We start from the raw sequence: 23,282 nt of genomic DNA, 5'->3' as shown, positions 1-23,282 counted from the left end.
TTAAAATGATGTTTAAATAGTGAGAGCAAATGTATATTTAGCACCATGGCCCATTCTAACTGCCATGTATATATTCACTTAGTTCTCACAATGACTCTTTCGGGCAGGTACTGCCTAGAGATGAGGACACTGAGGGATAAATCAGGTCACAAAATTATCCAAGGTCACACTGTTACTGGGGCCACAGCTGGTCTAGCTCCCCTGTATGGACTTTCACCTCTGTTCTGTGCTGGCCCACTCAGCAATGAAACACAGGTCGAGATGCCTGGATCCTGTGCCCAGATCATCACTGCACTAGAACATCCCATCATGTGACCATACCCAGAGTTCATCCATTCTCCCTTTGATGAGCGCTTGGGTTGTTTCTCAGTTTTTGCTGTTACAAACGTTACAGCCATCAACAGCCGTGTACATGTCTCTGGCTTTACATTTTTCAAGGGTTTTTCTTCATTATATACTCAAGAGTTGAAGTTAATCTTAACAAGCTAATGCCGATTATATAAGTTATATATATTATTTAATAATATAAAGGAAGGCACAAATCACCTTTCTTCAGACTTATCAGAAGTCAGACCTTGGGCACAATTTTTAATCCTTCTGAACATCATTATGTACCTTTGCAAATTAAAGATATTTAATCTGCTAAACATAGTCTGTGCATATTGGGTAGTCAGTATAAGTTCATGAAAAATGTGAAGAACATGCAAATAATCAGAAGCATAATAGTACTCTCCATAAAAAGCAAGTTCAAAATAATTGCACTGTCTTAAAAAACAGAAGTATAGGAAAAAAATGTCCATTGTCAAGCAAGAAGTTATCCAAACATTTTGTCAAAAATATTCAATCTTTCAACACATGTATTATATATTTTATATATATTTTATGTATAGAATATATGTTTATATATATTTTAAAAATACAGTCTGGAGAGTAATGGCAGAGGCAATGATGAACAAGATTTAACAAAGCTAATCAAGTGGAAATGGGGATTTTGTTGAGGAGTCAGAAGAAGAGACAGGTAGCAAAAGTCATAAGACCCTGGTAGGTTGATATGAAGCTACAGACCTGCACTAATGATCATGGAAACACAGATCAAGGCCTGATCCTAATCCTAGCTTTACCCAGGCCAAGGAAAGTAAAGGAACTTGTGGGAAGAGCTGACCTGTAGCTGAGACTGCAGTGGGCAACAGTGTCTAATTCCATGGCGAGTTGCAATGGTTATCTCTGGGCAATGTGTGCACACCCACATTTAACTCAGCCCTGAAACAATGTATTGCCTGAAACAGCACAACTTAACACATAGAAATTAAATTCAGAACATGTCGATTAATGTCTTTGAATGCCTGATTGGACTTCAGGTTTGGCTAGTTCCTTAGTTCCTAGCAGTAATTTGTTTCCTGAATTCTGAATACCACAAGAATGATAGTTCTCATGGCATTTTTTCCCAGTCAGTTCGATGGAAGTATCAGGGTGTGCTTACATCTCTCATAAATGTCATAAGTGGTTTTAATAAGCAGAACTTTAAAAAGATTATTTTAATTTAAGCCTCAATAAGTGGCATACACATGCATATATACCTGGATGTCTACAAAATTGTGGGAAAGAAGCAAGTTAAGCCATAATTTCATTACTTATACAAGCTACTTGAAAAAGGATAATTACTCTATGAATGCTATCTTGACATTAAAATAAAAACAACCCCAAAGTAAAATGGATTTTGATTAAGAAATCTTGACATTGGCAAAAACTTTTTAGAAAATGTCACGAAGAAGCTGATTGGTATTGCCCGTGTATCTCATTGACAACATCATGTAGCCCAGAGCAAAAGAATGTGTGCTCAAGAAACAGAAGCCACCACTGAGGAAAGGAATTCTGTGACGCTAATGTGGATGGGAATTGATTTAAGCTATTGTTAATTGACTCAAAGAATGATGAAAGTTTTTATTTTCATTGTTATAAATAGTAAGCACCTTGGTCTTGGTAAGAAATGTAACCTTTAATGCTGTTTTTTACAGCCATATTTTCAATGAATACTTTTTCCTTTATGTTTAAACTTACTTAATTCATACACCTTGAAGAAGTAAGAAGGTGCATAGCTAAGATTCAGTATATCTTCGCATAAATATGCTTATTTAGGCCATTAGTAATTTAAATATATTTCAGGGATATTGAATTGCTTAATATTATTCTTTAGAAATAATTAACTATTACATCTGAAAATTTTTGATTTCTATAAATACAAAACTTCCAAGTCAGAAGGCATGCATAATAGTTTACTGAAAGAAAGAAAGTTTAATCAAACAAAACTTTTCACCTTCAAATGTCCCTTTTGTAACGTCACGACTCTTAATTCCCAAATTCAACACTGTTTAAGTGACAGAATGAAGTGTCCACTTTCTGTTATTTGTAATTTCCTATGAGACATGCTTATGTATACACATTGTTAGGTTTAAAGTGCTATATATTCTCTACCTTTTGTGACTTTCCTTTACAGTCAAGGCTTGGTGAACACCTGATATTGGGACTTGTGTAAAAAGAAATGAAAAGGATATGATGTTTTGCTTTTAATGTTAAATATCCTTTTTTTTTCTATTAGCAACACAGCTAGAAATAAGATACAATAATTGTCCTCAAAGAGCTCAGAGTCTGGAGAGGGCTGATGATCAGAGAGACAAATGTTTGTAATATATTGTGGTAAGAGATGGACTAGACCATCTACCTGGTGCATAAGAGCAGGTGTGATCCATTTCCTTGCGGGGAGAAAGTACAGCTTCACATGGCGGTTGACTGTTGAGCTGAGATGATGAAGGTTTGCCAGACCAGGAAAGTGGCTGGTGGGGGATTCCAGTTAAAGGAACTGCCACTTGCAGAGGCCTGTAAAGCATGGCTGAGTGCCCTTGTGTGTGAGAGACAGGGATGGGTATTCAGAGCTCGTGTCCTGGGCAGGGAACAGGAAGAGAATACCTGGATAGTGTGTCCACTTAATTCATCTGTTCTGGGTTCAGGAAAAACTTCACCATTGCATCCTGATAAACATTGTATAAAGCGAAAACACAAAGACTCCATGATTAAGTGACAACTAACCATGATAGTCCCAAATCTCCCTTAAGATGAAACTTTGTAGGTTATAGAGTTGACAGGTTTTGCTGTTACAATTGTTCCATTGATTTAGACCCTGGATTCATATCCCAAGTCTTGGCTCCAAATTATAGTCTATCTCTAAGCCGTCTGCCTTAAAGTGTCTTCTCATTTCAGCAAACAAGAGCTCCCCTTGATAACTTGCAATGTTGTTTTCTCCCTAAACAAATATGCAGCTAAAATTCAACAAGGCAACAGTGTAGCCAGACCTATAGGGTCTCATTCATATCAGAAATATGAATTGATCACACTTTTTCAAGAGAAATAGAACTCTGTGGATGATATTTTTGGATCAACAATAAACATATTTTTGCTATGATTGATTCAAGCAACATTCATGATAGTAACATTCTATTCCTTAAAAGTTATGGGTTATCAGCAAGAACCCAAAAGGTTTGCTTTCATAGGCAGAGGAAGGAGAGTAGCTAAGGGAGGTGGGTGCCCCAGGCTCAAAGTAAAAATCAAGGCATTAAAACTTAGTGGTTTATAAATCTGGGCCCCGCACGCTGCTTCTCTAGGCCTCAACTTCTCCGCTCCGAGGTGGGGAAAAGGCTGTTCACATGCCTTTCACGCCTTACAGGGTTGTGAAAATCAGCAATTCTTACAAATAAGTTGTTTAACATCTTTTCAACTAAAGAGTTTGAAGTCTTTACTCTTTCACTCTATAATAGACAAGGCAAGATGAAGCTTTTGAATGTCATTTCCTTGATGATACAAACCAAAGGTTTATCTTTCCCAACCTAAACAAGGCATTGGGTTTTTGCTTAGGATTCTTTTAGGAAAGTCATTCCCGTCTTCGTGCTAGCGAGGTGTTACTTACTAGGCTCTGTTCCTGTGGAATGGCCAAGGACTTTAGTCTGTGCTGTAGAGAGAAGTCAGTATATGTATGGGGAGCTAAAGTGGAACTTTGTGTCCAGAACAAGTCATAAAACTCTTTGTCATTGGCACTTATATTGTTATCATAAATCAACATAACAAATACTAGGACTCAAACCAAATTGCTGTCAAATAAATCAGGTCTAAATTTCTCCTCTGTTTAAAGGAGGTCATTGTGTAGGTTAAAAGATTCTCAATGTGATTTTGTTAGGAAGAAACTGTAATGATAAAAGGTTAATAGAGTCTGGCCAAGTGGAAGTTTATCATCACTTGGTCATAAGGTCGAGTTCCCAGTGCAGGAGGTGAGAGCAAGGAAGGCTTTCAGGTTCAAGCCTCCTCTGGGCAGGTGGCTTCAAACCTACCTGGGTCCAGGTCAGGCTTTGTCTGGATACCTCCTCCTAGAACTGGAGCACACTGAGACCCACAGAGAAGTCATCCCTTTCTGTTGTTTCACTGGGCAGTGTCGGGCCTTACCAGTTTATACTGGGGACTGGGCCAAAAAAGTAAGCATTGAAATTCTGTCCATTATCAGTTTTATAAAATAGAGTATTATTCTCCAAAAAGTTCAGGCAATGTCATTGTCCCATTAGGGTGTCAGTGAGTGATTAATAATTCTCCCTCAGTTAAGACTCACTGTCACAGTGATAGAGGGTCCATTGAGAGTCACTGATTTGGAAAGAAATTCATACTCGTAAAGAGCATAAAGATTTTCTGTGTTCAGTAGCAAAATATAGCTGCAACCTTAGATCAATTACTCATACTCCATCAACATGAAAAAAAAGGACCCTCAGATTTTGTGCAAAGAGAGGAGTCATGTTTCTAAACCACATTGACCTACTTGGGGATACAAATATGTGAGCAAAAACAACCAAACATAAAAAAATAAATAAGCAATGTGTATAATTTCAGATAGGGAAATGAGTGCTATGAAGACAACAAAATACATGGGGCAATGAAATTGCGAGCAAGTCGGGGAGAGCTGGCAGTACTAGCTGAGGGGAAGCAACACCCATGCCCAGACTTAGAGGAGCAGAATGTGAGGAAAGTGTCATCCAGGCTAAAGGAGTCGCTTCCTGGGTCATATGGTTGGGGCTCGGTAGAAAGGGGGAAGGGTGGAAGCAAATTAAATCAGAGAAGTAGGCAGAATCCTTCACATCCAGAAGCCTCAGGTACTCTGTGGATGACGGTGATGATGGTGGTGATGACGACGATTTAAATAGGAAGCCATTTGAACATTTTAAGTAAAGGAGTGAGATGATGCACTTAAACATTTGAAAGAGTCTCTACATGCTGTGTGGAAAAGAAGGACTCTGGAGGCAGTGGATGGGTGTGGAGGATGCAAGAAAGGAAGCAGAGAAACCAAGTGAGCTGCTGTTGCAGAAGTTTAGACAAGAGACGATGGGCTGGTTGGCATCAGTAGGGAGGACATGAAGCAGAGGGCTTCAGGGTATATTTTGCGGGAGAGCAGAACCAACAGAAGTGTGCTGGTGTATTTTCTGTGGGATGTAAGGAAAAGAGGCTGAGCTAGAATCTCTTCTGTGTTTTTGGTCCCCTACAACTGGGGACTTGGTGGTCCCATTTACAGAGATGAGGATGTCTGGGAGAGAGGAAAGTCAGGGTGTGATGGTGTGGGGATAACGGGAGAAATAACAGATTGTCTTCTGGGTGCGTGAACTTGGAAAAGTCTGGTAAATAAATACTAGTGGAGGTGGGAGGTAGGCAGTTGCCTAGATGGGTCCAGAGCTCAGTGGGGAGGGCAGAATTGGAGATGAAAGCCTTGGGGATCATCAGTGTATAGATGATGTTTAGAGCCTTGGGCCTGGCTGAGAAAACACTGCATTAATTTTCTACTTCCAACTATGTGTTTTCTGGGTTTCTATGAATCATAGTGTTTCAGGATTTAACAGGACTCTCCATAGCTTCCATTGCTCTGGATAGATTCACATTGCATTTAGCATAAAACATTAAGTTGGCAGCATCTATTTCTAGGTTTGTTGCAAATTGTTGATAAAATTCAGAGGTGATATATTTCATAAGAATATTAATATTTTCCCCCAGGTTCTTTTTTTTATGGTGTACGATGAACTTGAGAATTTCTTATAATGCGTACTGTCAACCTTAAACACATTCCTTGCATGGGGCCTAATTATGTATCAATTTCTGCTTACAGCAGAAGGACTGCTCCTTTTAAAGTCAGAGGGGGTTTGATACCTGCCGTGTTCACAGACTTTCCGCCTAAGTTTTCAGTTCTTTGCGTTTGGAATGTTGACAGTTTGACATATTTAATAGGTCTAAGTTAAATAAAACAATATTTGCATAAACACAAGGACTATCATGCAGAAGTGGGTTCGTAACTAAGACTGTTGAGCACCTTTCTTTCCATAATTTTCCAGGGAGGATTGATATTCAAATAACAGTAATTTTTATCGATTGAGTTGCAGTCGATTTTAAGATCTTCTAATAAAAAAACCTTTAACTTCTAAGTGAATTTATGCTTGATAAACACCTATTTACTATTTCTTAAAAGCTGAATAATTAAAATGATATGATTACTGTTGTGATTATTTCAATAGATTATTTTTCTTTATCTTATTTGCATCTATTTTATTTATTTTAAAGTGAGACCATTATCCTAAGTGAACTATCTAAAGAATGGAAAAACAAACACTACATGTACTCTCTAAAAAGTTGGAACTAACTGATGGGCACACATGGGCACAGAGGGAAGTAAAAGTCACTGGAAGTCAAGAAGGAGGGAGGAGGAGGAAAGGAAAGGCAAGAAACCTACCTGACAGGTAAAATGAACACTGTTCTGGTGATGGGCACAGTAATAGCCCTGACTCAAGCATTATGAAAGCTATCCATGTAACAAAAGCATTTGTACCACCTTAATATTTTGAAATTTTAAAAAAAAATCATTCCTTTCAAAAGGACAAAAAAAAAGTGGGATGTAATATTATATGTGCTAGTTATGGAGACCATACTGCTCAAAATATATCTGTGTAGCTGTCTCGGGGGTCACCTTCACAGTATTATGTGTGTGAATTAGTTTGTTAGGGTTGTTATAAGAAAGTACCACAGAGTGGCTTAAACAACAGAAATTTATTGTCTCAGAGTTTTGGAAGCCACAAGTCCAAAATCAAGATATCGGCAGGGTTGGTTCCTTCCGAGGGCTGTGAGGGTAATCTGTCTGATGCCTCTCCCCTACCTTCTGGTGGTTTGTAGGCAATTTTTGGCTTTCGTTGGCTTGAGGAAGCATCATCCTAATCTCTGCCTTTGTCTTCACATGGTGTTTTCCCTGAGTGAATGTCTCTATCTAATTTCTCCTTTGTACAAGGACACTAGTCATAGCAGAGTAGGGCCTGCCCTAATGACCTCGTTTTAACTTGACAACATCTATAAAGACCCTATCTTCAAATACAGTCATATCCACCTATTCTGCGGATTAGGATGCTAACGTATTTTTGGGGAAGATAAAATTCAACCTATAACAGTATGTAATGTCCTCTCCTTCCTAATGTTCCTAGTTTTCCTTAGACATTGTTAATAAATCCTGGAGACGTTTTATCTGCCTATAACCCTAGGAGTATATGTGTAGCCCCATTTTAAAAAGTACCACTTATATGTTTATGATACATTTATGAAGCTGATTTATGTCTCCAGGCCTGACCTTTCATTGAGCTCTCAATTTGTATTTCTACCTGCCTTCCTGTCCTCTCCACCTGGATGAATGATGGACATCTCAAGCTTAACATGTTCAAAATAAAATTTTGGTTTTCTATTTGCCTCCCCAAATGTTCTTCCATGAGTCTTTCCCGTCTCATGTAAGAATCCATTCCCTTACATTCTGTCCAGAGAGCTGAGTTGTCCTAGTGTGTGTCCTTCCCTTAGTCCCTTCTAGTATTACCCCACTGCTGTGTTAGTTTAGTATTTCTGCTGCCCGAGCACCTCAGTACAAACTCAGTCACTTACCACAACACACATTTATTTATCTCACTGTCTCAGAAGTCCGATATGGGTCTCACTGGGCTGAAATCAAGTTGTCAGCAGGCCCGCCTTCCCGTCTGGGGGCTCTGTGGAAGGATCTTCTTCTAGGTTCATTTGGGTTGTTGGCCAAATTCAGGTCCACGCAATCCCAGTGGAGAGGTCTTTGCCTTCTTACTGGCTGATGGGTGGGGGTCATTCTCAGCTTCTGCAGTCCCCTGTACCCCCTGGCTCCCGGCTCCATCCCTCCCTCTTTGGCTTTGAATCTCCCTGACCTCCTCTTCTACCTCATCTCCCGCCTCTGAGGTCTCTCCCTGGCTAGAGCCGGATAATTCTCACCTGTTACCTGCTCATGTGATTAGATTGAGTTAGCTGGATAATCTGGAAGTGTCTCCCTATTTTAGGTCAACTCTCTGGTAACCCTAAATCTATCTTCAGAGTCCCTTTTCCCTTCACAGGAGAACCTTGGTGAATGTCTGATTGAATGACCATGGGGCAGGGATCCTGAGCAGGGGACATCTTTAGAATTCTTGCTTTCATGAGTGCCATGTCCTCTCAGCTCCATTTCAGCACACTTTTCTCCTCTCTCTCCACCACTACCCCCGATCCCAGCCACCACTGTTTCCACATCATTGCAATAGCCTCCTCACCTTTCCCCTACATGATTTCTGTGATTCATGGTTTTTCAGACCCAAACAAGACTATTTCTTTATAGCTTCTGTTGTTCTAGATAGGTTCACATTAAGTTTAGCATAAATAGTAGATTGATCTTTTAAAAAATGGCTTCCTTTAGTACTTAGAATAAAATCCAAACCTTAATATGGTCTGCAAGGTCCTGTTCATTCCAAGGAAGGCTCTATCTCCTTATCAGACTATTTTATTTTCTTTATAGGACTTATCACTGTGAGAAAACATCCTGTTCATTTATTGTGGATGTTACCTTTCTGGAACTCTTCATTAGAATGTGAGGCCTTTTCTGTTTGCTTCAGCGTCAAATACTCCGCCCCCACGATGCACTGGCACTGTGGTCATTCTACATGTTTATGTCCCTGCGTAATTTTAGTTGCTTTCATAGGCACGTGTGCTGTGTGGTGCCACCAAACTGGGTGCCCTCTACTCAGAGTCACCGTGGGTACTGTGAGGAGTGTGAATGTATACTGGACCAAGCCCTTGGCCCCAAATAGCTTGGAGCTTCATCTCATTGTATTTCTGTAACCAGTTCTTGAACTAGGCTGTACAAGAGTTATTCTTGCCTTATAAATAAAGGAACTTCACTTAAGAAAAGTTGAGTAACTCCCCCCACCAAAAAAAACCTGGCACTCTAACTAGTTTCTTTCTGCATCATAGCAAACCTTTAATTATTCCCAGCATTCTTAAAGCACAGATAAATTATGAAGTTTTTTTTCTAAAAGTGTATATGTATCATTTTCATGTTATTGTTTAATGTCTTCTCCTTGACATTTTTGTTAAAGTTAAACAAATTGTGTGGAAGATACCTGAAAACAACAGACAGTGTAAGGCCACACAAAACAAAACTATCTAGAGCGAGAAAGAAGGAAGTTGAGAAAAGGAAAGTGATTTGCTGAAGTGTTTGGGGTTGGCACCTAAGGATGGTCCTTTATTTCTTCACTCTACCCAAGGACCCAAGAGGAAGCAGGTGTCCTGTCCTCCGCATCTGAGACCTCTGCCTGCCTGTGGCTCCTATGTTTCACATTACACATTTCCTACTCCCTGGAGGGACACATGTGCAAGTAGGTCTCCAGTCTCCAAAGCCAAAAGCTGACAAAAGTGCTCATGAAAATCTTCTTCTCATCCCTCCACTGATATACTTGGGATTGTAAATGCTTTATGTATGTATGTATGTATGTATGTATGTAATTACCCACTTAATATGATAATACCAAAGCAACTGTTTTAACAAGATTTTTTTTGTGATCTTGGGACATGGGTGTTTGATGGGGTCCAGGTAATATCAGAGGGACACTGGAAGCATCTGGAGAAAGTGAGCCTCAGACTTTCCAGGGCAGAGAAGAGTAAGTAGGAATTGGAACACCAAAGGACATCAAGGCAGGTGGCAGGAGAGTTTTGACTAGCGGGGTGGGGGGCTTGCAAAGACTGTGGTCAACACACTGCAGGGGAAGGCTCAAGGCTTTGGAGGCAGGGCTATGTTATGACCCCTGTGCCAATATACCAGCTCAGTGGCCTGACAAAAGTCATTCCCGTTCTTGAATCTCTTTCATCTTTAAAAGAGATAATGAGTACTTTCTTTGCAGTGGTGAAAGTTGGTGATATACATAAAGAACTTTGTACAATGTCTAGATCATGGACACTGTCCAACTCATGGGAACAAAAAGAGCATTACCAAGTAAATTTTTCAAGCCAGCTGGATGGCTGGGAAGACATGGGGTCACAAGTTACCTCAGCTGATTACTACATAAATGAAATGTTGCCTTTGTTCCAAAATCTCACTCCCCATCAACCACATTCCAGCAACTGAGACTTCAAAGGTACAAGGAGAACCAGCCTGTGAATAGGAATGCTCACAAAATGTGCCATAGTACATTTCTGTGTTCTTATTTCCACCTTCTGTGTAATAGTAAAGTAACCAGTAACATTGAAGTTGCAGCATATGCGTTAATACCATACACTTATCAATTAAAAAGGAAAACACTAATTCAATCTGTCAGGCCATGATTACATGTTTACTATATGCAAGTCAGTGTAGGAATACATACACTGGTTTAAGATATAAAACTGAGTATCTAGAAGAAGCAGAAGCAGATATCAGATACTAAGTGTTTCTAAAATGAAGCTGAACTCTAAGCTGTGTGAGGGTTGGGCCCCGTCTGTCTATTTCACTGCCCTTCAGAAAAATGCCTAGAACACAACAGGCATTTAATAACTATTTGTTGAATGAGTAAATGAATGATATTCAAAATGAGATTTCTCTAATAATTGGTTGAGCTATGTAATAGACTTCTTTGGAATATTTATTGTGTATCATAAGTGCAAGCTCTGTCTATATGCATTGCCTTTCATTTTTAGGGAAAATAATCATCCTGGGTTTTGCATTTTATGTTAAAATAATATGATAATAAGACTGAATGCAGCAAACTCTATAATTAGCCATTTACTCTGGATTCCTTTGGGGCCTTCAGTCTATTTCACTTTCAAAGCAGGTATGTGGCAGGGTAATCTTGGCTACTTAATGACAAGCAAGGTTTTTTGAGACTGCTGGTGAGGTCCTGACTATGACACCGGCAGTGAGCGGTAAAGTTGAAAACCATCAGCTGCTGCCCCTGTGACATTAAAAATTATAATGTGGATAAACTAATTGTGTTTGTTTCATGGATGGTTCATGTTAGCATATACTTAGAATCTGTTCTGGAAGTGAGAACTGACAACGTTTATGTTGCAAAAGTAGATAACCACCTTTTCAATATGCTAAATGCAGATAAAGTTTACTCAATAGATTCACAAAGCAATGACCGTTATAAACCCGATGATGAGTCCATGTTACGTTTTGGAGTCGAAGCATAAAGGGTCAACAGTCTATTGTGACTGTTGTTGTTAAGATGCCTGTCGTGAAGGACCCTCTCCTCGGCACCTCTTTATAATAGGCTAAAGAATAAGCCAAGAAGCTTCTTTCCTTCTAAATTACCAAATAATTCATTTGTGTTATATTTATCACAGTATTCTAATAAATCAATAAAATTCATGATGTTGTAATGTACTGTACCCATTGATTTTCGATTACCACTTCCACAGAATTGTAGAACAAGGATTCTGTCAATCCATCATCATACTTTAATATTAGCTTGAAAAATGAAAAGCAGTGTTCTAGATTGTTGATTTTTTTTTTTTAATATTTAAAGAGAAAGTGAAATTGTCTCTTGGTTTCTGTCTTTTTCAAACATGAAATTGTAAGGTTATCCCATTAGTGCCCCCAGTGGCTTAGTGTGTCACTCTCCCATCTGGACAGACGACTGGATGAGACGCTCTGGTCTCTGTGGCCAAAGGGCAGTGCCCTCATTTCTTGCTGTGACTGCCAAGAAAGTGTTTGAATAGCACTATCTAATGTCATCGTGTTTATTATGCATACTGACACATGTCCATGGGGAACTTGTCTGAAAAGAAATATTCATTTTTGTTATGATAATATTGTAGCAGTGAGACTACTGCATTGTTATGAGCCATTTGCAGTGTTAAAAATTAAATTATTATGATGGGTATTTTACAATAATAAAATAGATAAAAAAGAAATTATGTCGTTAATTTCCTTGAGGAGAAACTGAATCTCATAGTGCCTTAACATACCTCTATTATTAAGGGAACCTAATTACCATACCCTTGGAGGAATGCTCTTGCCTGCCTGAGCTTTGGAAATAGAGGGTATCGGGAAGAGGGTCACTTGTCCCCACTTGGTAAAACCTTTTAGAGTGTTCTGGGGGAGTTGAAGGGGTTCTGGTGAATGCTTTGAGACACAGTACTCCTATCTCAGTGCTTTCTTTAATGAGCAGTACCTAAGTACCTAAGTATATTTTAATGTGTGCCTGAGTATTTTCAGTAATTAGCCTGGTAATTTAACTTCCCAAATAAGAATTTGGATATGAATTCACTTTCTGTTATTAAATTCATAATATCTTTTAGTTTTAGATGTTAATAGCTACTTGAAAGATTATTAAGAAGAGCAAAAGTGATAATTTATGTAAATCCATTTTGTAAACTATAAGGCAAGAGATATATTTATATATTATTATGATGGTATATTTTCTGTTTTAAAAATATGTTATTAAAGTCTTAATGAGTTGTGAGAAGTGAACAATTAAATATTAATTAAATTTAATAAAATAATTTTAATTAATTTAAAATTATTAAGGATTTTCAAATAGACCACATTAAAATTTAGAGATATAAATTTTATCTTTAACAACCTGAATTAAATCTGTTTCAATTATTTATGGCTTAATATGATATGCCTTCTTTTTATTTTTTTCTGCACAAGAAATAAAATTCATATACAGTGATAGGGCATTTTCCATGCTATTGTAAGAAAGAGTCTGTGTAAAATGGAGGGAAATGGAATCTGATCATTCCAATTAGGTCATAAAGAGAAAAAAGGTGAAAATGATGCTATGGAAAAAAGAAACGGTATTGGTGATACTATCTTTTCTATAGTTCTCAAATAATGTGTTCTTCAACATTATGTATACATGAAATGTATGCATTCATGTCCTTGTTTATGCATACATCAATGCAAACACATATTCAAATATTCCTCAGTTATACCTTCATTTCAGAGATGAGATATTCTAAAATGTTTCTACATCATAACATCATATATATAATATTACTAAAATGCTATATCACTCATAAGAAAGTCCTGCTGCTTTAAAGCAAGTCAAGTTACACTGTTTGTTAGATTTAGAATTCTTTACATTTCATTTATTGCACATCTTTACCTGTGAGTTTGCAGTCTCATCAGTAGACAAGTATTCATGGATGACTTCACAATGTCTGCTTGTACCTTGTTCCCATTTCATTTTTACCACCAATACTCTCATTACTTTCTGATTGCTGTGCTATTTATTACTGCTGAGCTAATTGCTGACATTTCTTTCCAGATCAAACCTTTCATTACTAACATCATTGTCTGGAAGTGTTCTGCCCAATAATTTTGAAATACAATTTTCTGGGCTAGTCTTCATTTTAAAAGATGTGCACATATATTGGTTCAATTGTCAGCATATTTTGTTTCAACTTAGAAAAATAAAACACACAATGTACTTAATATATCTGTAGAAAATATTTGATACATATTGTACATAGGTTTTTTTAGCTATAGTGCAACTTAACTATTGCTTAGAATTTAGGTGTCAGCAAATACTTTTTCCCACATTGATATAAAAACAATGTATCTGCACATTTGCTGTAATAATGTGTATTTGTAATCCTGTAAGTTGGTAAATACTTCAGTTATTGTCTTGGACATCCAACTATATCAGCTGAAGAAAAGATAGTAGGTGGAGAAGTGGAAGTTTGAGTTACATATTTTAATTATGGACCGTTAAAATTTAGATCCATATTTATAGCTGTGTTTCAGAATTGAATAAAAAAAACATTTGTGGTCTCAATATTTGAGATTTCCTGGAAGTATTAATAGGTACTTTGATGCACTTTGGTGCCACTTCTTAACTTTGGAAGTCCTCAACAGGTAGCTCAAGTACCACTTGATGGCAATGGAATGCCATCAACAGACCAGACAAAACTTCTTAAAGCTTCCCAGGCATGCAGAAAGACTCTCAAGAAATTAGATAGCAGTCCATATCCATGTGCTATTTCTCATCATTAAAATAATAAACTTTGTGGCCTAAAAAGCCGAGAAATTCCAAACTATATTTTATTAATTCCTTTCCATTGCTCTGACTCATTACTGAATTGTATTTCTTGTCATAAATCTCACTTTTGATCGACATCTATCATATAGATACATAGATAAGTATGTTCCAGCTTTTTTTGGATTTTAGGAACTAGCAAAAAAAAAAGGAAAGAAAGCAGCCTGAAATCCTTTGCCAATTGTGGATTTCGCATTTGAGAAAAAAATGCTATTATATGGCAAAAACTACAATTGGCAACTTCAAGATTTTATACACAAAAGGAGTTAATGAAGAAACCTCCAAAAATGGCATTAAATAAGTATACATGATGAATATGCTTATACCTACAAAAAAGTTCTAGAAGACACAAGCTTCCAAAAAGATCTGTTAGACATAAAACACTTGTTCAAGATAAAATTTGCTAGAATAGTTAACTTTTCTCCTTTAACACTTTTTTTTTCCTAGTTTTTGAGGAAATATTGCTGTGGCATCATGACCTGCTAAAGCAGATCCACCCATACATTTTTGTTGTTGATATAAACACTTACTTTCTTTTGATGTTTTTTGAGCTAGTTGCTAATGAATATTAACTTTCATAAATATTAACATTTTACATTTGTACTTATTGGTGAAGTGTTTTGGTTAAGTCCCATACTTTTTAAAAATTGTCATGAGGAGTAAAGATTTGTTTTCTCAGCTCTTAATCTTCAATCTATATGTTAAAAAATTGTAAGTCATAAACATTTCTTCTCTTCCCTCAACTTGCAAACCTCCCCATAGGAGGCTTATTGAGGGGAAGATGGTATGTTTCCTTTTATTTAAGTAGGTACAACTATACCATTTAAATGTAACCAGATAAAATATTTTAAGATTTTGTGGACAATATTGGCCTTAATTACCTTTAAAATGGTTGATACGACATGGTTGGTGAAGAATTATCTAGTGGGTTTTGGATGGGAGACAGCCTTGGGGTCCTAGCACCCCTGAGAACTTGGCTGGATCTTGGGTAACTGGAATTCTCCTCATCTGAATTTTCTTTGGTCGGGTGTAGAGCGCTGGAAAATCTGATTCATCGTTAATATCCTAATCCCATAAGAACATGATGTTGTGGTTAGACATGTCTCCCAGAAGATAAATGTAAAACATTTTAAATGCTTATAGGTTTCTCTAGGGGTTAAGAACACAGGTTCTAAAGTTCAAATACAGATTCTACCACCTAAAATCTGTGTAATTTGGGGCAAATTATTTAACCTCTCCAAATCTGTTTCCTCATCTATAAAATGAGATAATAACTTGCTACACTGAAGGTGCATAGAAATAATGATAAAATTCTACTTAATGCCTCAGCTGCTTTTCTGATATAACAAAACATATAGCTCTTCCTTATCACATGAGGATACGGGCAGAGGAAATTTCAGTGGTGTGGGAATTGAGTCCTTGTTATCCAGTGGTGAGTTACCTACCTAATAAAATACCAGTTTTTCTTATCTTTTCTTATATATTTTTTCTTTTCTTTTCTTATTTTCTCTCCAGTATACTAGCAGGCCGAGATTTATCTTCACTATTTTTTAAAAAATATTCCTAGTCCGGGGTCATCGTTTGTGACTTCAGGAAAGCACATTATTATTGGTTGAGGCTGAATTGTAAAGTTAGAGCAAGAAATAGAGAACGTAGCATAAATCTGCAGAGCTATATGAGCCTTAAGTTTTCAACCAGCCCATCAGACGATTTGAGCAGTTTTGATGATGCCAAGGAATCATTGAAGTCCAGATAGACTGAAGTTATAAAGGAGCAACCTCAGTCTTTAGGAGCTTTATAAAGCTGTAAGCACAGCCTATAGACATACAAACACTAAATTCAAATTATGCAATATCAGTGATAGAACTAACTTAATGTGTAATGTACACTCAAGAGCCCCATTTTTTTAAGATACCAGTATATAGGAAATGTTCCGAAATAGAAAGAGGTATATTCAAAAAATTTTGTAGAAAAGTCTTCAGAATTCCCAGAGGGTAATGTAATATTTTGACAAATGATAAGGCACGGAGCTGTTGTGATTGTGTATGTTTTATGTACAGTGCTACAGTATCTGTAAGCAAAGTCATTTTGTTACAGATCAGTTTGTCCTTGTTTAGGTTAAGCCTCTACCCCGCTCCACACGTGCCCAACCTCACCGCAGGACAAAGAACGAATTTAGAGATTGTTCTCAGGCATTCAAGAAGAAGTATAACAAATATACTAGAATTCATGAAAGATTGCAGGCCAAATATTTAAATGCTGCCATCAGGTAAAAAATACTGACAAGCAAACAGAAAGCACAAAGAGAAACTAAAGTCCTACAAGTGCAGGAATGTCAGCCATATATTGAGTCTGCTTCTCCACCTATAAGTCCCCACCTCCACGACAGCACCTTGAACCACTGTTCCGAGGCACGCGGTAATGCTTTAAAGTTAGAGGACAAAATGTTCCAGTCTAAACGTAAGGAATTTTGTGATAAATACCCAAGGAGATCATATCCTACAAGGAATAATTATACAAAAATGTTTGTATAATTATGATTTAATGTGTTGAAATGCATGTTTTCAAGAATTGACTCATTTGTTTTAAATGCATCCCTCTGATTTCTTTGACCCTTTTAATTTATTTATTTTTTGCAAAGAAATATTTTAAAGTAGTCTCTTTGGCTAGTGTCTTAGCCGAACACATTGTGGAATGGACTTAAAATGCTTAGTCATGTGCGTTTTCTTATTGGTATTCCTTCGGTGCCTCAGCGGAGGGCAATGACATAATACCTAAGTCCAGCCAAAGGAACAGGGACCACTCTGTTTTGACAGAGTATTATTCATGATCACCGTTTTACATAAATGTTAAAGGATATCAAATAAAGACATGAGCTAATTATGCAAAAAAAATTGAAACAAATGCCACTCTGAATGCTGGGAGATTAAGACGCAGTATTCTTAGTAGTCAGATAAGTTAATTTATTTCTTAGAAGAAAAGACCTTAAATATATGCTTGAGATATGTAAAAGGGTAAACTATCATAAATACTGTCCATCCTATAATAAACAGAAAATGGTTCCAATTCCACCATCAGGAAATTTTCCTTTGTAATTTAAAATTTTACATTCTCCAGAGGTGTGCACGTGTTTGTGTGTATGTGTCAGAGAGAGATAGAGATTGCTTTGAAAATAAGAATTCTGCATTCATTATTATTGATATTATTTGAAAAGAACATATATTTATAGTAAAACATGTGCATTGTGGCATGTTAGGAGGTATTTGTGAGTACTCCATATAGCAGATATGTTTCTTTACCTCTAATTAATTAATGCTTTTTTAAAAATGTGTTCTAATTTCATTCTCTTGCAATCATTGCCATTGTCTATTTAATAACTGAGAATTGCTGTCTTCGAGCTTTGTTTATGTCAAAAATGTAAAATCCTATGAATTTCATGGATTGATAATTTACGACATCAGAAATGCCAAGAGGTTTGCTGAACTATTACCAGGATGGTCAACTACAAATCCTATTTGAGAAACCAAGGGTACTCTGAATACACTGAAATTAATTTCATGCCAGGGTAGAGAGCTGCTTCTGAAATCACTTGAAGTTCTTAATCTGTCATTGCATGAGCTTTAATTTGAGCCACAGAGTGAACAAAGGTGTTTAACTTCCCTGGAGTGAGGTCCCAAGTACGATGTGTATACCCAGATATAATAAACGAAACATATTTTATTAGTGGCATTTATTAAGTTTACACTCCTATTACAGGGTTCAGATTTACACTGATTCGTGAATATGAGCTAGTGTGTGATGACAAGTATTTCTAGTCTCTTGGTACCTACGCTCCTATTTTTGAGTCTGTCTGACACTAGGCTTCGACAGTTTAGGGCAGCAGCAGACAGCACTGGGCTTTCAGTTGTATGGGAGTAGCTGTCCCTACCAGGGCCCTAGGCAAAAGTCCAGCATTGTTTGTTTGACTTCCTTCCTCTTCTCTTTCTCCTCTTCTTTCCTTCACCACCTCCTGCAATCCATTCTGGCCATGGACAGCAGGGATAACGACTGGACTGCAAATGAAAAGCTGAGCTGGCTCTAAAAATATCACTCCTTGCAGCTATTTAATTACCACAGGACCTTCCTGCAAGAGCTTCACCATGCCCCTTGGAAGCCAGATTCAGTAATTTGGCTGTCGATCCTGGGTAATTTTACACCTTAGAGTCTGGAAGGATAACAAATCGAATTACAGAGTTTTGCACGGGAATGCCGATTCTCAGAAAACAAAAAGCCAAAATTTCGGGAAACAGTCAAGTCTTTCAAAAAGTCTTTTCTAAATATCACGTTTTATTAAAATAAAAATTTTAAATATTCACATTAAACCTGTTTGTAAATCACTGAAAAGTTACGTATTTAGAATATTAAAGCCTTCCTATGCTAGTGCTACTTATCCTTTGACCTGCTGTCCATGTTAGTAGGTAAAAATGGCCAGGACATTAAAATGTAGTTTTCTTTCATTGTCCGAAAGATTGGATTATTTGTTCAAAAGGGCTATAACATAGTGAATTATTTTTAAATTAATGATACCACACCAAATAGTGATTCCTCCATCCTTCAGTTCTACTTTTATTTTGTACAACTTAAAAATTCTTTGTTTTCTCTTAAAAATAAAATTGGCAATGGTATTGCTGGAAACCTCTGAAATTAAATGTTTTTTTCTTTTAAAATCATTTTGTAGGTAAACAATGTTCCTGTTTTCATACACGCATGCCTGTTTTATCTTCTAAAAATCTAGAATTGAAAATAATTTAGGATTTTATTTTTTTAAATAAAGTATACATAAAGAAAAGTATATATGCTGTCAAGTACAACTTCTTCACTATATGTGTTGGGAGACTCAGTTATAATATTGTACGCAGTTATAGATAGTTTCTTTCCTTTGCTGATTAACATTTCATTGTGTATATATACCATACTATATCCATTCTCATTATGGAGCATTTGAGTAATGTCCAATTGAGACCAATAGGAGAGTATTATGGATTTCTTCTGGTGTACTTAATGTACAGATTTCTGTTGTGTATATGCCTGGGGTAGAATTGCTAAGTAATAGAGTATGTGTATAAAGTCCTTTAAAAGAGATTGACAATCATAAATATATTTTACCATTTTACATTCCCACTCACAGTTTATAAAAGTTCTGATAGCAACGGATACTTGCCAATATTTGGCATTCTCTCTCTATTTCTCTCTCTCTCTCTCTTCTCTCAGTTTTAACCATTCTGATGGGTATGTTTTGGCGTCCTATAGTAGTTAAGTTATATATCCTGATGAGTAATGAAGTTTGTCATCTTTTCATATACTTATTGGCCATGTGGGTCATACAAATATTCTCTTTCATGAGGTGCTAGTTCAAGTATTTTGCCTCTATTTCTATTGGGTTGCCTATTAGTTTTGTATTATATTGCATTCCGGACTTATACATTACAGAGAGAGAATGAAACTATTTTCTTACATAAGTGTACTTTCACTTTCTTAATGTTGTCATTGGTAAAGAGAATTTCTCCATTTTAATATGGCCCTATTAATAACTTTTTAATTTCCTTTTATGGTTAGCACACTTTGTGCCCTGCTTAAGAAAGCCTTGGCTACTCCAAGGTCATGCATGATGTTGCATATTTTACTTTCAAAGCATTTTCATTTAGTCTTTCACACATAGACCAGCCCTCCATATGGAATTGATTTTTTGTATTTTTTTGCTATGGAGGTTAAGGTGCATTCTTCCACCAGGCAAAGGCACCGTCGTTCCCTCTCGACTGCGGTGTTGCAACTCTCATAAATCAGGTGTATGTGTGGCTTGGCGTCTGGATTCTCTCCATTCCACTGTTCTGTTTGTCTCTTATTTGGAGACCACTCAATCTTAATCACACAGTTTCATAATCTGCCAGGTATCTGGTAGGCTCAGTCATCCAGGTTTGTTCTTTCCCTTCAAGATGACTTGCTCTTCTTGGCCCTCTGGGTTTCCATATAAATTTTAGAATTCACTGTCCATTACCTCGCCCACCTCCCCCTTCAATAAAAAAGCATACTGAGGCTTTGACTGGACAGTGGTAAATCTATCAGTTAATCCGAGGAGGCTGAAACCTTTACGATACTGTCCTGCCAATCCATAAACATGGTATTTCCCTCCAACATTTAGATTGCTTTAGCTTCAGTAGTGTGGTGTAGTGTTTGGTGAGGAGGTCTTATGCAACTTTCATAGATTTATTCCTACATATTGGATGTTTTTCTATGATATTATAAATACCATTATTGTTTTAAGTGCCTTATTGCTGGTATAGAGAAAGAAAACCAATGCTTTTGTACAGTGGCTTCTTGTTTATACTTTATTGCTCAAGATTTCTAGTCGAAGTGATATCAATGAATGACATCTCATTGACGTCTGAGGAGAAGTTTTCAATATTTAATTCTGGTTATTATTTTTAAGTAATTTTTGTTATCAAAAAATGAGGGGATTCCCCTCTGTTCCTAGTTTGCAAAGATTTATTTGTTTTTTACTTACTGATGACTGTTGAATTTTGTCAAAAAGATGTATTTATGCCTCTGGGATTTTGCTTAAGTCATTATTATGGTTATCTCACAATGTTAAATTTATTCTATTTCTTTCCCATAAACACTAGCATGAACCAAAAACTCCAAGGAAATTGGTAATAAAATTCCATTCATAATAATACTAAAACTAATAAATACTAATAACTATAAATGCTAATTTATAATAATTATCAAGGTCATATAAAGAAGGTATGCAGAGTTTAGACATTTCTTTCCAGCTATCATACAGTACACATATTTCATTTTTTAAAAAAGAAAGAAGTTAGCAGAAAGAGGGCAAGAAGCAAGGAAGGAAGGAAGGAAGAAGGGAGGTAGGTTTCTGATCTAAAATCCTCAACTGGAACACTTAGTGCTGAAGACAGGAGGGGACACAGGAGCGATGGGGGTCCTGCGGGAAACAAGTTCCAGCAAGAAAATAATTTCAGGGGGGCTGGGTGAGGTAGCATGAGAACCGCATTTTTAGCTACCAGTGGCCTTAGCTTCTCTCATACTCAGAGCTGCGCCCCTCCCCAATCTGTTATTAAGCAAAAGTCAGGCCAAGATAAGGTTGCCATAATCCAAAAAGAACTAATAACCAGAATAGTTTAAATATAAGACAGTTTAAATATAAAACACAAAATCTGAAAGAGAATAAAGGAACACAATGATAATATCCAAAAGGCAGAGAAAATATAATTCCAGAAAAATAAAATTACCCCTAAGTGATGTAAGAGAAAGTTAACCATATTCTTTTTTATAGCCTAAAGACATTTAAAATCACAGGAAAAAATGAAATCAAAGAAGAGATCATGAGAGAAAGAAGGAATGAAAGGAATAACAATGAGCTGGCTAAGCTCCTGGAAAAACAGGGGAAAAAAGGAAAAATAAAGCCATTGCTGAAATGAAACCACATTAGAAGCATCAAGAAGAAGAATAGTACAGAAATAAAGAGGACTGTAGTGAGGAAATAAAGCAGAAGAGAGAAAAAAGAAAGACGAGAACGCAACTAAAAAGAAGGCGATAGGTATGGAAGAGAGAGAACTGGGAGCTAATATATGGGTTGTTATTTTTACAACTCTCACCTGGGAAAGTACTTTTTTTACAAGAGGGAAATAACAGTTTGGCTTTTTAATTCTCTTCTGCAGTTTTCAGTGTTAGAAAGATCTGAATGATTTCTACAAAATTAGGAAAGAGGAAAAGTGTGACAAGAAAACTGTATAACTTTCTAAATAGGGCACAATTCCAGGGACACCTTCCCAGAGAATGATGTGAATTATGCTTCTGGAGGTACCATGAACATCCCATTCTAGTGAATCATGCCTTCTGGGGTTTCATTGTGGGGACAGGCACCTAACTTGCAGGCAACCAAAAACCACCTCAAACGTGCGTTAATAGGAAAGACAGGCACCCATGGACCTTTCTTGCAAAATTATCTTAAAGACAACATAGAGTCAGTCAAGATCTATATTATTTTCACCTTGAGTTAGGTCTAGACATGCAATTATATTAAAAAGAGAGTTGGACTGGTGTTGAGAGTGTGTGAAATAAGAAACACCCTGTACTTTATCAAAGTATATATTATTTGAGTTTTTAATAATAAGCTTGTATTGTTTTAAAAATAACCAAAATCTCATTTTTAAAAGCTACCTTGTTTAGTTCTGAGCTAATACTAAATACAACCCTTTTAAAATGAAGAATAGTAGTGTTTCCTTTCAACATCATCAAATATTATTGTGACAATTTATATGTGTATGTTGTTTTAGAATTGAAGAAAGGATTTCTGCAGATATCATCTTATTAATACTCACAGCAACCTAATCACATTGGGACGTTATCTCTGTTTTAAATAACTTGTCCCAGGTCATCTAATTATAAAATGTGAACCTTGGATCCATTTGGTACACAGTTCAATGAAAAGTGTTTAAAATACTTTGCTGAATTTATGTTTTTGGAAGTTGTGGCTGAAATAAGGAGAATCAGGTAAAAGATGCAAAGGAGTTGTTTGAGGTACTGTAAGAGCTGGGAGTGGGTGGGGGTGGAAAGCGTTATATAAAATCTAGCTTCAAAGTCAGCATTTAGACAAGTTCTATTTTCTGTGAGCTTTTTGGGTTGGTTAGATTTTACCACATTTTTACACTCTCTTTGAATTGCAATCTCATTTCAAAAAATAAAAAAAAAATTGAATAAACTTATTTGTCAAACAACTCTCCATCTTTGAAATCAAAACTAGACTGGCTTTGAATATGAACTCTAAATAATCTTAAATCTATCTCTTGCTTTTGAATTCACCAAGAAAACAAAATCTAGACTCCGTTTGAG

The 23,282-nt window shown here is 36.6% G+C and overlaps 1 protein-coding gene across 1 annotated transcript in view; it reads left to right on the top strand.

Moving 5' to 3' along the window:
• Nucleotides 1-23,282, top strand: part of CTNND2 (catenin delta 2) — an 818,722-nt gene that overhangs the window by 260,541 nt on the left and 534,899 nt on the right. The gene's annotated exons all lie outside the window — the stretch shown is intronic.

The sequence above is a fragment of the Lemur catta genome, chromosome 12 (assembly GCF_020740605.2).
Source record: "Lemur catta isolate mLemCat1 chromosome 12, mLemCat1.pri, whole genome shotgun sequence".
In the NCBI taxonomy this organism is placed as follows: domain Eukaryota; kingdom Metazoa; phylum Chordata; class Mammalia; order Primates; family Lemuridae; genus Lemur; species Lemur catta.
The sequence above is the reverse complement of the archived record's forward strand: the minus strand, read 5'-3'. Positions and strand labels throughout refer to the sequence as shown.